Source organism: Callithrix jacchus, chromosome 20 (genome assembly GCF_049354715.1).
Source record: "Callithrix jacchus isolate 240 chromosome 20, calJac240_pri, whole genome shotgun sequence".
NCBI lineage: Eukaryota > Metazoa > Chordata > Mammalia > Primates > Cebidae > Callithrix > Callithrix jacchus.
In genome coordinates, this window is record NC_133521.1 from 21,981,938 (window position 1) to 21,996,416 (window position 14,479).

Genomic DNA, 14,479 nt, shown 5'->3' on the forward strand with positions numbered 1-14,479 from the left:
TAAAGTCTGCTCTATGTATTTAGTCTTTGTCCCTCCCCAACTGCTAAGATGCGTTAGTTTTAAGTTGTTTCTTAACGCAGGCTTTTGTTCTATCAGGAATGATATAGGAAAAGAGGAACATGAGATGAAGAGACAGTGCCCACCCTCAGAGTCATAATCCATTTGTGCATGTCTGGGAAGAAGACAGAGAAAGAAAGTTCCAAACGCATTACTGTATGGTAAGTAGCAGGCGTGGAGAGGGTGAAACACACTGGGACAGCCCCTACCTGACCCTCAGTCAGTAAAGAAAGACTTACTCAAAGAGGTGATCTGAATTGAGTTTTGTAGGGCTTCTCTATGAGAAAAGGGAAAAACACAGCCTGTGGAAAGCCAGAAGCAGCAAGAAAACAAGGCTCTTCTGCAGAGGTGCAATGTCAAGGGGTGCTATGAGTGAGTCAGACAAGAGATTGGCACATATAACATCATGGGCATTAAATGTGACAGGCAAGATTTCATCCTTTATTCTGAAGGTGACTCAAAAGTAATTTTGGCTTTTAAGTGGGAGAGCAACATAGTTTGGTTATTACTTTAGGTGAGAAGGAAGGCATTCCTGATTGCTACGTTTAAAATCACATGGGAATATCAGAGGAAAATGTCAGGTTATTGAAGGAATTCACGTTATATCATATAAGGAACAGATGATAGAACTGGTGCAGATTTTAGTCTGGGGGGGGGGATAAGACCAGTGTAGAATACCTGATGCCAGGTGAAAGAGGAAGAGACATTTTTATTTGAAATTTTTGGAAATCGAAGGCCTATTAATTACCGGTGCCGTATTTCAGTTCAACATAAATATACTCCCTCTTGATGTTCAGAATTGTTTCAAGATAGGTTGCTTTGCCTTTTGCATTTGATTGATCTTTGGTTGATGCTGTAAATGCACATATCCAATGGATACTGGGTTGGGTCTACTTACGTTCTTTGCAAAGACTGTATGCCCACGTGGATAGCTTTGGTCTCCTTATGCAGTCACTAGAAAGTGTGCCAAGGAAACAAACCAGTTAAAGGTCACTAGTGGAGCCAACTTCCTCAAGGGCTGAGATGGAAGTTCAGATAATGAGAATTCTTTGTACTCGTTGTAGGCACATTCTTTCAATTAGAAGCAAATAACAAAGTTAAGGTCCTTAGAAATCTGTGGCCTTCACCTTATAAGCAGAAGGACATGATCCGAAGAGTTCTTGATTGGGTCCTCCCTGCAAGGGATCTTATATCACTTTTTTTCATAAGCTATCATGATTTATAGGGCCCAGGCTCCTCTTTACAATTATATTACTGAACATCTTTTTTTTTTTTTAATTTCCAAAAACCTGGAAGTAAAATGTAGCTCATAAAATGCTACATGTTAATAAAAAGGATATTTTGAACTGGAACAAAGCGTAGAATAGTTATGTGTGCTTTACATGTGTAAATAGGTGTATAACATGTTATCACACATAATATGACTTTAACATATTATCTTTTAAACTACAATATTGTAGAGATGACAATCTATGAGTAATGAGAGTATTCATTGACACTCATAAAAATAAGAGAAAGGAAGGTTTGTAAATATCTATTCTTTCAGTTTAATATGCATTTCAGTGACAAATATGAACCAGTTTCCTGAGCAGCTGAACTGAGATCTAGAACCATTTTACTTGATATTTCATTTGACATTTTGAACTAATTTGCCTTTGAAATCATGGAACCAGAATAAAATTACATGTTGATTGATAATCTTAGAGCACTGTACTTGGAATCTATCAGGTTGAACCATACAGTGTTACCAATATTTAAACATTTTAACCTAACAATTGGCAATTTCTGTGGTTTACACTAAGGGAAGCCTTTGTTTCCGTCTTTGTTGTACCACAGAGACTTGAAAATTAAATAAGTTATTCAACCTCAGAACCTAAATTTTTCTCATCCTGTTAAATGTGGACAATAGCAGCAATCTTTTAGAGGTGTGTGGATTAAATGAGACACTGGGTGGGAAAACATATTGAAAATTGTAAAGTAATTTGAATTGCATTTAGAATCCTCAAAAACCCCAGTGAGATTGTTGGGTTTATAAACTTTCACTCCCTGCTGGTTAAGTGATTGCTTGGTTATAATACACAGGGGTTTATGTGTTTATATTTCTTTCTGAATATGATCTGACTTTCCTCTCATTTAGTGTTTATTCTCAAAGCTGTTTTTTTCCATCCTTGGATTTACAGTACAAATTTCTTCTGAATGGGTAGAATATTTATGCATTTCATTAACAATATGTACTCAGGCTTTCTGGTTCGTTCATCCAGTGAAATGCTCAGCAGAAAATGTGCTTGAGGATTTTCCCCTACCGTTAGGGAGCTGAAATTAATTCTATTATAATTTCCAGGAGCTTTAAGCATTTGTTTTGTTTAGGAGTCAAACAGCTGTGTTGGCAAAGCTTTTCTTATTGTTAATGTGTTTTGGCCATTTATATCTGGATGATACATTTTACAAGCATTGATCAGACAGCACTTTCAACAACTCTTTTATGGACTATGGTTCCAACCTCCAGTGAGCCCTTTTCAACCTTCAGTTTCTGTCCCTTTCAAATCTATTGTCCAACTTACCAGCAGAGTTTTACTTCCAATCATAAATGGGATTGTAATATCCTCTATTTAAAAAGAAGCTTTCATGACTCCCCTGTGTGTAAAGAATACAATTCCCAATACATTGTCTACTGTACAAGGACTCCTTAAAATATTACTTGGCAATAAATTGTCTGTAGCTTTCACTCTCCCTTCTCCTAAATCCAACTTACTAGACTCTTCACCATTTTCTAAATATTCTATCATAATGTTACTTTTTCTCTGCCTATTCACAACCTGGTCCTCTACCTGGAATGGCTTCTGTCTTCTTTGACTAGCAAAATCACCCTTATATGACAGCTCAAATGCCATTTCTCTATGAAGCCTCTTTCTCCTCCCCTAGGCAATTCATCATTTATTCCCCTTAGAACTGTGCACAATCTTTTTATGGTGATAATCTTCTTACTTATCTGTTTCTCTTTCTCCAGTTTGTGACCTCCCATAAGCAAGACCTCTTACTTACTCATGCTTGCTTCCCTAGGACCTAGATGCTCAGCTAACATTATTTAAAGGACATATGAAAGGTAGATCTTTCCTACATTTATGAATCCTGCTAGTCCTGCCTAAATGACTCACAATGAAAATTTGTAATTACTCAGTGAATGTCTAAATGTCTGAAGCTCTCAGAGGAGAAAATTACTGGAGTTTTCAAGAAAGACTGACTTTCAGATACATGATTTCCTACACCCTGGCAAAATGTGAAGGGGTATGTATAGGGTCTTCTTCCCCAAATCTGGCCATAAATAGAGATAACATGGAGATGATTTGTTTTCGTGTCTGGGAATAGCATCTGGCATTTGAGCTGATTGCTGGCTTAATGAGATGCTGTAGATGTTGGTGTTACATTCACATCACAGAAAGTGATTGTTTAACTGTATTTGCCCTCAGGGAGAACACATCTGCATTAGTTGGTTCATTGCATAGGATTTTTTTTTTTTTTAAGAGGGACAATGTTGAGTTACAATTGGCCCATAAATGAGGAACCACAAAGATGAGGGCTACACATGACATCATTAAAATAAAAGAAATTGAGGTAATTAGATGAACATGAAGAATAAAAGAGCTTCTATGTATTCACATTTGGGCCCACATAGGTGAAGATTTGACACAGGAAAGAGCTGTGAAATGCATGTCCCATTGTGCCAAAAGAAAAGTATACTCACTATAGGGAGGGCATCTTGTTTCTGCTACAGGGAGACAGGCTTCCTTAGCAAGTTAGCAAGTGAAACAAACTGCCACATAAAATAATTTTCTTTCTCTCTAAGCAGGAGGCAAACAATAATTTGTATTGCATTTATAGTAGTAGGGAGTAGACTAAACCAATGTTTCATAAACGTTATTATGCATATGAACAACCCAGGATCTGGGTTAAATCCAGATTTTTTCCAGAAGATCTGGGGTGGAACCTTGGATTCTTCAGTTCTAACATATTCCTAGCTAATGCTGCTACTGCTGCTCAGTGGTTCACACTCTGAGTAATGCTGCACTGGGTAATAGGGAAATGTCGTATCTCATAACTGTTAGGAACATACATTTAAAAATCAGAAAGCCCTGATTTGAGTTTCAATCAGATGTAACTCTGGGAAAGGTATTTACCTTTCCGAACTTTAATTTCCTCATCTATTAAATAGAAATTTCTATTGCCTCTCATATTGTCTTGGACCAGCTTAATGAGATGCTTGTATGCAGAACATTTAATGTCATGCTCAGTACATAGTAAGCTCCTCAATAATGTTAGTGATTATATTTTAGCTTTAACAATATAGTGTCTTTCATTTCATTTCTATAATTAAATTATTCTGATTTATTTCCAAATGTATCAGAATAGTAAGAAGACAAAAACTGCCCATAAAAATTAATTAAAGTGAATTTCATTATTCTGATCATATAATATTTAATAAAACTACAGCCAAGATCAGCCCAGTGCAATTTTTTTTTAACTATACTGATTGGAAGATTTAACTGAAATATTACCTATTTCTAAAATTTTATACCTTACTGATAACAACCAGGGGATTATCACTCATCTTTTGGGCTCCTCTTGTGTACCTGTTGCAGGCATCTCTTAAAGCATTCCCCATAGAACCATGCAAACAACTGCTTGAGTGCAAGTCTATCTCCTCCTCTGAAATGGGAATGTATTACACTCATGGACTACATCCTATACACATTGTGTCCCTACATGTATATCTAACATGTAGTATGGTCAATAATGGGTCCTCTACTATAATCAATGAACAAAAAGCACAGATGAATAGCTTAATGGAATAATGACTTGGGAAAACTCCATTGTTGGTGCTCACATTTTTCTTTTAAAAACTTCTTACTCTGTCATAAATTTTTCTGCCTCATTGAGATGGGGTTTTGCCCCAAGATACTGTGATGGTGATTTCCATCAAGATATCTTCAACAGAAAATATAATACTTGTCTTCTCTTTGAGGAAATTATATTTTAACCAGGGTTATTAGGAGATATATAGACACAGGTGAAGATATATCATTATATAAAAACAAACCAGAAACTGAGATATGATATAGATATTCGAAGTGAATTATAGGCCATTTCAAATTCTTTTCAAATGATAAATATGCATCTCTGTTTGTTCATGAGGTCAGTTTTGCATCATATCAAAGAGTGAAAATTAGGAATAAGGAAATTGTTCTGTTTGTGCTTTTGCTCTGACTTTATGGAAAGACACTTTCTTTTTTGGCACTAACTGGAGACACTCCATCCACTCAGCCAGGAGCATCATGCAGAGTATGCATCATTTGAGGAAATTCAAATGGCTGGGAAGTTAAGACCTCTAGCATCTAAAGAATCTTGCAGATCATCTTGTCTGTTCTTTTGTTTCTAGAGAGAACAGCTATGTTGAAATGCAGGCAGCCCCTTGTTTATATCATCCTTGTGGACTAAACATGATTGATTTATAACTCTTTTTTGCAAATACTTTCAAATACTGCAAAGGAAAGTGAGGCCAGGCATGGTACGACCCTTGCCCTGCTGACAATGGCAGCTACTAGAATTGAAAGTGGAGTAGATAGATAAATCTCTGTAATTCCTCATGAAACAAACTAACAACAGCAGAAAACAATATTGTTTATTTTATAACATTGATAATTGTTATTCTATTAATAGTAGCTGCTATTTATTTAGTGCTTCCAATGTTTTAGACATTGTACTAACACCTAAATGCATTTTCATTTTGGTTTGCTTTTTAATCTCTAGCAAACATCTGAGAAGGAGGTGCTATTATCCAATTTTAGACAATAGGAAAGTCATATTAGAGATTAATGATGTGGACAATATCAGATCTCTGTACATGCAAAGTCATGCCCATCACAGAGCTCTGTGCCTTGCTATCCACAGAAGCACCGTGATATCCATTTCAAAAATGGCAGCATCGCTTGTTCAAAATCCTTAGGATTGGTGAAAGATATACAAGAATTGGATTTCCCAGATAGAATGTTTATCTTTTTGAATCATAAAGATTAAGAGCACTAGTGTTTTTAAAAGCTTCTAAAGCAAATGCCTTAGAGGTATAATATGCACAATTCCTTGAATTTCTCTCTGAAGCTGCTCATGGAGTTTCACTCTCTATGTTGGCCACTAAAATCTTTAGCCCTATCTGTGCTTTGTGGCTTTCATTACAATGTTCCTCCTAGTGTCTGTAGTCAGAGGCTATAGGACACATGTGGCTGGATACAAAGTTAACCCTAGCATGAGGCACTCAGAACCAGCGGAGACCAGTATTAGGGCATGCAATAATCACTCTTCAGCAGGCTTAAGATCTTTAGGTTTTCCCCTATCTTTGAATTGAGGAGCTTCCAATTTGTGAGTTTTCCTTTTTGTTTTTTATGTTCAGTACAGCTGAGCCCACCTAGAGGGTCTGGCAGACCCATTGCTCAAGTCTGTAACTGAAATTGGATGGCCTGACTTCATATTCAATTGGAACATTTTTCTTATTTCTCTTTTTAAAAATCAATAAATGGTTTATGATGCCTTTCAAAGGGATTGAATGTGTGGAAATTAGGTTTTTCCATAGTATTATGGCAACTAAATACTCTGGAATAGATCCAGTTTTCAAATATCCATTCTTGTCCCCCATTTGTACATTAGGTCAATATTTGCTGACTTTTTATTAGAGAGATATGCTTTCCTCAGAGAGCAGAAAAGAAAAGGAAACCTTTTTGATCATCAGCATTTTTGGTCAGGAATTAGACTTGGAGATACACACACACACACACACACACATGCACACATACACATATACATATACACATATGTATATACTTGTGTAAATATGTATAGATGTGTGTGTGTGTATTTTGTCCTTATCATGCTCGCATTATAAAAGTGGAAAAATGTAAGCTTACAAATTTCTCATGGCTATACTGCTTTTGAGTAGCTGAGATAGAGTTCCAACGCGATAGTCTGTCTTTCAAGCCTATGGTCATTTTTCTCAATCTTCCTATATCCTCAAACTTATTTCTTAAAGGCAAATTTTTCCTTCTTCTTCCAAACCTTTTCTACTGAGAACACACCCCAGGCACCTGGTCATCTGGCAACAGATGCCAGGTAAAGGGGTAAATCTGTTCATCCTGAGCCTTCTATCTATTCTACCCCACTTCCTGCCTGTCCTGTCTTTTCCTAACTCCTTAATTCTTGCTCCTGGGAGATGTGAATCAAACACCATACACCAGAACTGGTGCTTGCCTGAAGAGCCGTGATTGATTGCCATGTACTAATTACTTGGAAGGATTGGGAGTGGGTACAAGAATAAAGATGATCATAGGACAGACAGTTAAAAAGAGATTTGTTTCTCTTTTTGCTGCTCCCCTGTCATTTGCAAATGTCTGTTGGTTTTCTTTCAGCATATTTGTGATTAAGAATCCTGCTGAGATGACACTCGGTGGTTAGAAAAGCCAAGTGTTTCTGCATTTCTGCCGGTAATTTAGCGGTGCATCCACGGGAAGCTCATCTGCACATTGCAAGAGCAAGGCTCTCCATAACCTTCTGAAAAGTCTGTTACCATTGATGTAAAAATACTAAGGTGAAATTTTCTAGGGAGAACATAACTGATGAAATATTATGAAGATTTTCATTAAGTTCTTTGACTATCAGGGTTTCACTGTATCTTGCTGCTTCTCTTAAACACCATTCTGATGATGATTAATAACCAAAAAAGTAAACAAAGCTTTTAGGTACTTTAGGTGACAGACGCACCCATCAGGTATCGTTACTGGAATATTTCTATGTATGAGTCAGGGCCAGGAGAGCGTTGAAATTAAATCTTTCTAAGGAAAATAACCTACACAGGTTTGCAGTATTCAAAATTATAAGAGTGACCCCTAGTGACTATGAAAGTGCTTAAATCTTTCCCGAATCTCAGTATAGTGTTCAATGTGAACGTCTGAAGAAAGAGGATATCCTTTTTTAAGGCACAAATTATTTATTTTGAATTTGGTGGTTATGTTTTAAAAATAATAGGAATGGGCTATCCCTCAAAACACTATTTTTTCACCCCTAGTAAAATGCATATGTGCTTTACTATTCCTCCTTCAGTTTACATCAAATATCCTGCATTTTGAACCTACTGCATGCAAAGTGCCCTGAACCTCTTAAAGATAGAAATATTAAGATATCCCAAAGTGCTGGGATTACAGGCTTGAGCCACTGTGCCCGGCCCAGGCGGGTGGATCACGAGGTCAAGAGATCGGGACCATCCTTGTCACCATGGTGAAACCCCGTCTCTACTAAAAATACAAAAAAAAAAAAAAAAAAAAAAAATTAGCTGGGCATGGTGGCACATGCCTGTAATCCCAGCTACTCAGGAGGCTGAGTCAGGAGAATTGCCTGAACCCAGGAGGCGGAGGTTGTGGTGAGCCGAGATCGCGCCACTGCACTCCAGCCTGGGTAACAAGAGCGAAACTCCAACTTAAAAAAAAAAAAAAAAAAAAAAAGGAATATTAAGGTCTCTTCATGGTTTCTATGGTGCCAGAAGAGTCAGGAGGAAAAAGACAAGCAAACAGAAGCCTTGCAGGGCAGTAGGGGGATGAAGGGATAAGTGAGACCACAAAGTGTCATAACAGGGGGCTCTAAGAGCAGAACCATTTGTGTAATGGTTGCAGGACAGATCAGATTAAGAGTTTACCCAAAGGGAAATGAGAGTGCTCTACCTAGGCACAAATAAATGAAACAACATGTGTTTGTGTAAGAATCACAAGTAGGCCAGGAGCTGTGGCTCATGGCTATAATCGCAGCACTTTGGGAGGCCGAGGTGGGCAGATCACTTGAGGTCAGGAGTTTGAGACCAGCCTGGCCAACATGGTGAGACTTCATCTCAACTAAAATACAAAAAATTAGCTGGGTGTGGTGGCATGTACCTGTAGTCCCATCTACCTGGGAGGCTGAGGCAGGAGAATGGTTCAAATCCAGAAGGCAGATGTTACAGTGAGCTGAGATCATGCCATTCTACTCCAGCCTAGAAGACAGAGCAAGACTCTATCTCAACAACAACAACAACAAAATAACAATAATTAAAAAAGAATCACAAGTATTTCAGCAGGGATAGAGACTTGAGTTATCAAGATGTACAAGATGGAGCTTGAGACAGAAGCATGAGATAGCTCAGGACAGTCTTTGTACATCGCGGTTGGCCATCCTGCTGAAGGCAATAGGACTAAGTTTAAGCAAGAAACTAAGGTGCACTGATTAGTATTTTGGAAGAATTGTCTGGCTTCTAGGCAGAAGGTAGTCTCAGAGCAACCAAGACTAGTTGCATAGAGACCAGATAGGAGGACTCCAGCATTCTCACTGTTGGAAATTTAAGGATTCTCTTTTTTCAGCTAAATCATAGACATCTGAGCCTGGTGCTTTATACTTTATTCAAATTCATATTATCAGTAGACATAATATGTTTTAAAAATGCATATTAAATAAAAATTAGCATTAATTTTGCTCTGAGCTAAATTACAATGCCATATCTCTGTGTGCATGTATAAATATGTTATATATATATACTTACATATGAATATGTCTGCAAATTATAAACACATGTATACTTTGATAATATATGTTAATGAAAAAGTATATATTTTGGTTGTGAAGTAGAAACATTAATTTAGATATAGTAACTATATAAACCACATCATGTTTTATTTTAGAATCAAACCTTAAATCTTCATTACATAAAGACTTTCAGTCAGTCACTGTGGTGTGCACTTATGGTTCCAGCTATTTTGGAGGAGGCTTGAACCCAGGAGTTTGAATCTGCAGTGGGCTATGATCATGCCCGTGAATAGCCAATGCATTCCAGCCTGAGCAGCATAACAAGACACTATCTCAAATGTGTATGTGTGTGTATATATATATATAACCAGAATGAACCTGAAGGTTTTGTATCCCTAATTTTTCCAGATATGATGTTAGAAATCCAAACATGGAACTATAAACGTTGTGTTGATGATTGAATGCTCACCTTTCTGATACATAAAAACACTTACTTCGACATCTTGCTAACTTGGTTTACTAGGGCTGCCATAGAGAATGCCACACACTGAATAGCTTAAGCAACAGAACTTTATTTTCTCACATTTCTGGAGGCTGGAAGTCCAAGATCAAAGTGTTGGCAGTTTTGCTTTTTCCTGAGGCCTTGCCCCTTGTAGACAGTATGGCCACCTTCTTGCAATGTTCACACATAGTCTTTTCTCTGTGCTTCCCTGATGCCTTTTCCTCTTCCTATGAGGACACCTGACATATTAGCTTAGGGTCTTAACTAACCTGACCTCTGACCTCAACTTCCAAGTATACAGTCACATTGGGAATTAGAGTTTTGATATACGAATTTTGGGGGAACATGATTCATTCCATAATGGCCGTAAATTTCCCCAATCAGGAAATGATGAAGAAGAGAACTCTTCTTCTAGAGTTATACTAAGGAAACATCAGGCATAATCAGAAGTGAGACTTTTGGCAACAGGAAAGGCAATAGGAGGCTGTGGAGTGTTACCCTATTGTCCCCTTCAAAACTAGGGCATTCATTCCTCCGGCTGCTGCAAGAGTTGCCTGCAGAGACAGCTCAAGGTTGGGTCGCTTTCCAGAATTTCCCAAAGCTGAAATCAGTTTCCTTGTTCAACGTTAGGTAGCAATATGAATTCAAAGTTGGACCAATATAGGCTCCCAAAGCCTAGGCCCTAAGCTTCTGCATGAATGGGACAACTCAGAAGTGACATCCGAAGTCCAGACTTTCCTGTGCTGATGGCTAAATCCTTCATTAAGCTTGCAGTGCAGCCCATCTTCTACCTCTGCCCAATTCTGTTTTCCACCTTCTCTTTCACAGAGTAGAACAGAGAGCACTGAACACAAATCTGTCTTATTATTCTCAAGAAATCTAATTTTATGTATGCCAAACATTGAGTGATGACCAACACTAAAATAATTCATTTTAATGATACCAATCTTCAGAAATAGATGACATAATTTATATCCACATTGTTTTTAAATTATTGATTATTCCTTAGTAATTTGTTTGGTATTACATTACACCATTATATAAGCACCATGAAGACAGGAATCTTACGAAATTCGTTCTTGGAAGCATTCATAGCATCAAATAATATACCTGAAATACTGGGCAAACACAAAAAGTATGTAAAATTATAGCTCGTTGCATCTTCTCTAGAAAGCAGATAAAAATCTTAGTGTAGGGCCGGGCGCAGTAGCTCACGCCTGTAATCCCAGCACTTTGGGAGGCCGAGGCGGATGGATCACGAGGGAGGTCAAGAGATCGAGACCATCCTGGTTAACATGGCAAAACCCCGTCTCTACTAAAAATACAAAAAATTAGCTGGGCATGGTGGCGCATGCCTGTAATCCCAGCTACTCAGGAGGCTGAGGCAGGAGAATTGCCTGAACCCAGGAGGTGGAGGTTGCGGTGAGCCGAGATGGCGCCATTGCACTCCAGCCTGGGTAACAAGAACGAAACTCCGACTCAAAAAAAAAAAAAAAAAAAAAAAAAAAATCTTGGTGTACTTTTGCATGTATAATTATTGCCTATCCATCAAAAACTGGGTCAAAAGCTACTCCTTCATAATGTTTGCATTGATTTATTCCAGGTAAAAGAATTATTCCTCACTGAGTTCTCTGCTGCTCCTTTACAATGTCTATTACTTCCTACCATTTATTACAGTTATTTAGCATTCTTTGCTACATTTTTTTTTATTAGACAGCAAACCAAGAAGTTGAATGAAGGACATTGCATCCATTCTTCATGATGGCTGGAGAAGGTATGGAAGAGGCAAGCCACATGTGTATGGAATGGTTTTTGAAGCATAAGCATTTGGATACATCTAAGATTTGGAACAATCTTCACCGTGATCGGGCAATGGCTTATATTGCAGTATCCCCTACTTTGCCTAACAATGTAATGTATTCACTTTGTTTTACAATTAATTTCTAATGAGTTCAAACTTATATATCTTCCTTGTGTCTTAAAGTAAATTTCAAATAATGGGATGTCAAGCTTCAGAATAGAGGGGTAGAGGTATACATATATATTCTGTTATATATTGCAATGATCTCCCTGATATTGATTTAAGTAATCACTACCTACCTCAATTCTGACATTGCTATAAATCACAAACCCTGACAAATTTTATAGCTGCCACCTTTGTTTGCTCCTATACTCTTAAATCTATCCAGTCCACCTATGCATGAAGTGGGAGGAAGAAAACCACCACAAACTAAACTTACATCTCCAGCTTGACATCAGGAAGTTCCAGACCCCCTCAATATCTACTGAATAGGTTCGTGCTCTCATCAAGTTCTGCTACATAACAAATTCTTGAACTCTGAGAGTTCTCTCTCACTTCTAGAACTCATCTTGCTGCGGAGTGGCATGGAGAATTTAACCCCTGCATCTTAAACATGCTACTTTTCATAGGACATAGTTGGAGCTCACACTCTTTCTCTTCTTTTAGATATTTTAGTCAATGAACTGTCTTAAACAAATATGAATAATGGCTGTTTTTCAGATAGCATCTGCTTAATTTAGGTTCCCAGAAATAAATACTGAGATGGAGATTGGTGTGTAAGCCTTTTTCTTTTCTTTCTTCTTCTTCCTTTTTTTTTCTTTTTCTTTTTTTTTTTTTTTTTTTTTTTTTTTGGTGAGTGCTGTCTTCAACATTGTCTTACACTAGGATGAAGTGCTTTTTAATACTCCTCCATGAAAAAGTTATTTGAGGCAGGCTACCTCCAGGGGAGAGGATGTGATCTTGGCAAGACAACTGTCTTTATCTGAGGCAATTCTCCAAGATGCTTGACAACTGAGGTCTGTCTGTTGGCAGCGTTTCCAGCAGCTGAGGCATAAGCCCCATCTTAAAACAAGATCTGGACAGTGTTGCATAGGTTCCTGTATTTGATAAGGTCCAAGAACCTTCCAATAGGTGAAAATGACTTAATAATCTAATTTTTAGAAATATAAGAAAAATTTCAGTGTGATGATCTTCCTGTGAGAATAATATATTGTTTCTCAAAGTGTGATTCTGGAACACCACTATTATTAGGAATACATTGGATACTGAATAAGAGTCTCTGGAAACAGATTCAAGGTTATTATATTAATTAATACCCCCCTAAAACCAGATGCAACAGACTATATATAGAATCAGTGGAAAAGACAGTTATGTAAAGGGGAGGATTTTCCTGGTCTTAAGGCAAAGCCATCTTTACTGGTGTGTGTTTGGCGGGGGAGAGGTAGGTGTATCTGTGTTGAATGAATAAGTAATCATGTTGATAACGTGACACACACATAGTAATTTAAGTGCAAATGGTATATGAAGGCCTATTTTAATAAAAACAATATTTTGAGGATTTAAGAGATTTTGTTAAGGTAGACTTTGAATGAGTGTTGAAAAATCTTTGAAAGAGGAGTAAATTCATTGATATGCAAGACATTTAACCATTTCAAGTATCCATAAGCAACCTCAGATATCCAAAGTCATTTTGAATCCTTATAGAAATGATAATTTGGTTAAAGTATTTTGTTAGATGGTGGCCAGGAATGAATCACTAGCTAGTGAAATTCATCTAGTAATAACCTGGGATCTACCAAAAAATACAGTTTTGTGCACAGAAACTGCAAGACATGATATAAATGTTGGCCTTCAAGATAGCCATAATTTTTTTATTATCACAATGAATCATATTCATTGTCATTAAAATCTCAGCTCTGTCAGCCCCTTGCCTTCCAGCTCAATGATGATGACTCAACATTTACATCTCCATCTGCAATATCTTGGCTAATCTCCAGATTTATTAATTCAAATGCCTGCTTGAAATCTCTACTTAGATTTCATATAATTCCACCTGAGCATTAACAGAGCCAAAGGAAAGCGTTCATTCTGTATCCCAATCCTCCCAAATCGGTCTCTGTCCTCCCCTATATCATTAAGTAATGCCACAATATTAAAATTGTTCAACTGAAAACTTGGAAAACAACCTCAATCTGTGATTCCTTCAGCACCTTCCTAAACCTTAATGCAGTATAATTGTCTTCAATTTGCCTCCTTCTCACTCTTCTCCCAACTCCAAGCCTATATTTTCTCCCTACAGCAGCCAGAGCCATCTTTTCATGTTATCATTAGGAAGCATTATTACCCTTTTGAAATATCACCAAAATCTTTTCATAATACATTTTATGACACCTACCCTATACTACACTTCCCTACTTGGTATGACCCCTGCTCATTTTCCCGAATCTTTCATCATTCTTTTCCTTGATTATTCTTCAAAGCACAGTGACATTCATATTGATTCTGGGAAAATAAAAGTGAATGCTTATCTT

At 37.4% G+C, this 14,479-nt stretch overlaps 1 long non-coding RNA gene across 1 annotated transcript in view; it reads left to right on the forward strand.

Annotated features, from left to right (window-relative positions):
• Positions 1–12,715, forward strand: part of LOC128930271 (uncharacterized) — a 40,640-nt gene extending 27,925 nt beyond the window's left edge. Inside the window, exons 2-3 of the long non-coding RNA XR_008478121.2 lie at positions 97–218; positions 11,861–12,715. This is a non-coding gene — a long non-coding RNA (uncharacterized LOC128930271). The remainder of the gene's footprint in view (positions 1–96; positions 219–11,860) is intronic.
• Positions 12,716–14,479: the final 1,764 nt, after the last annotated feature.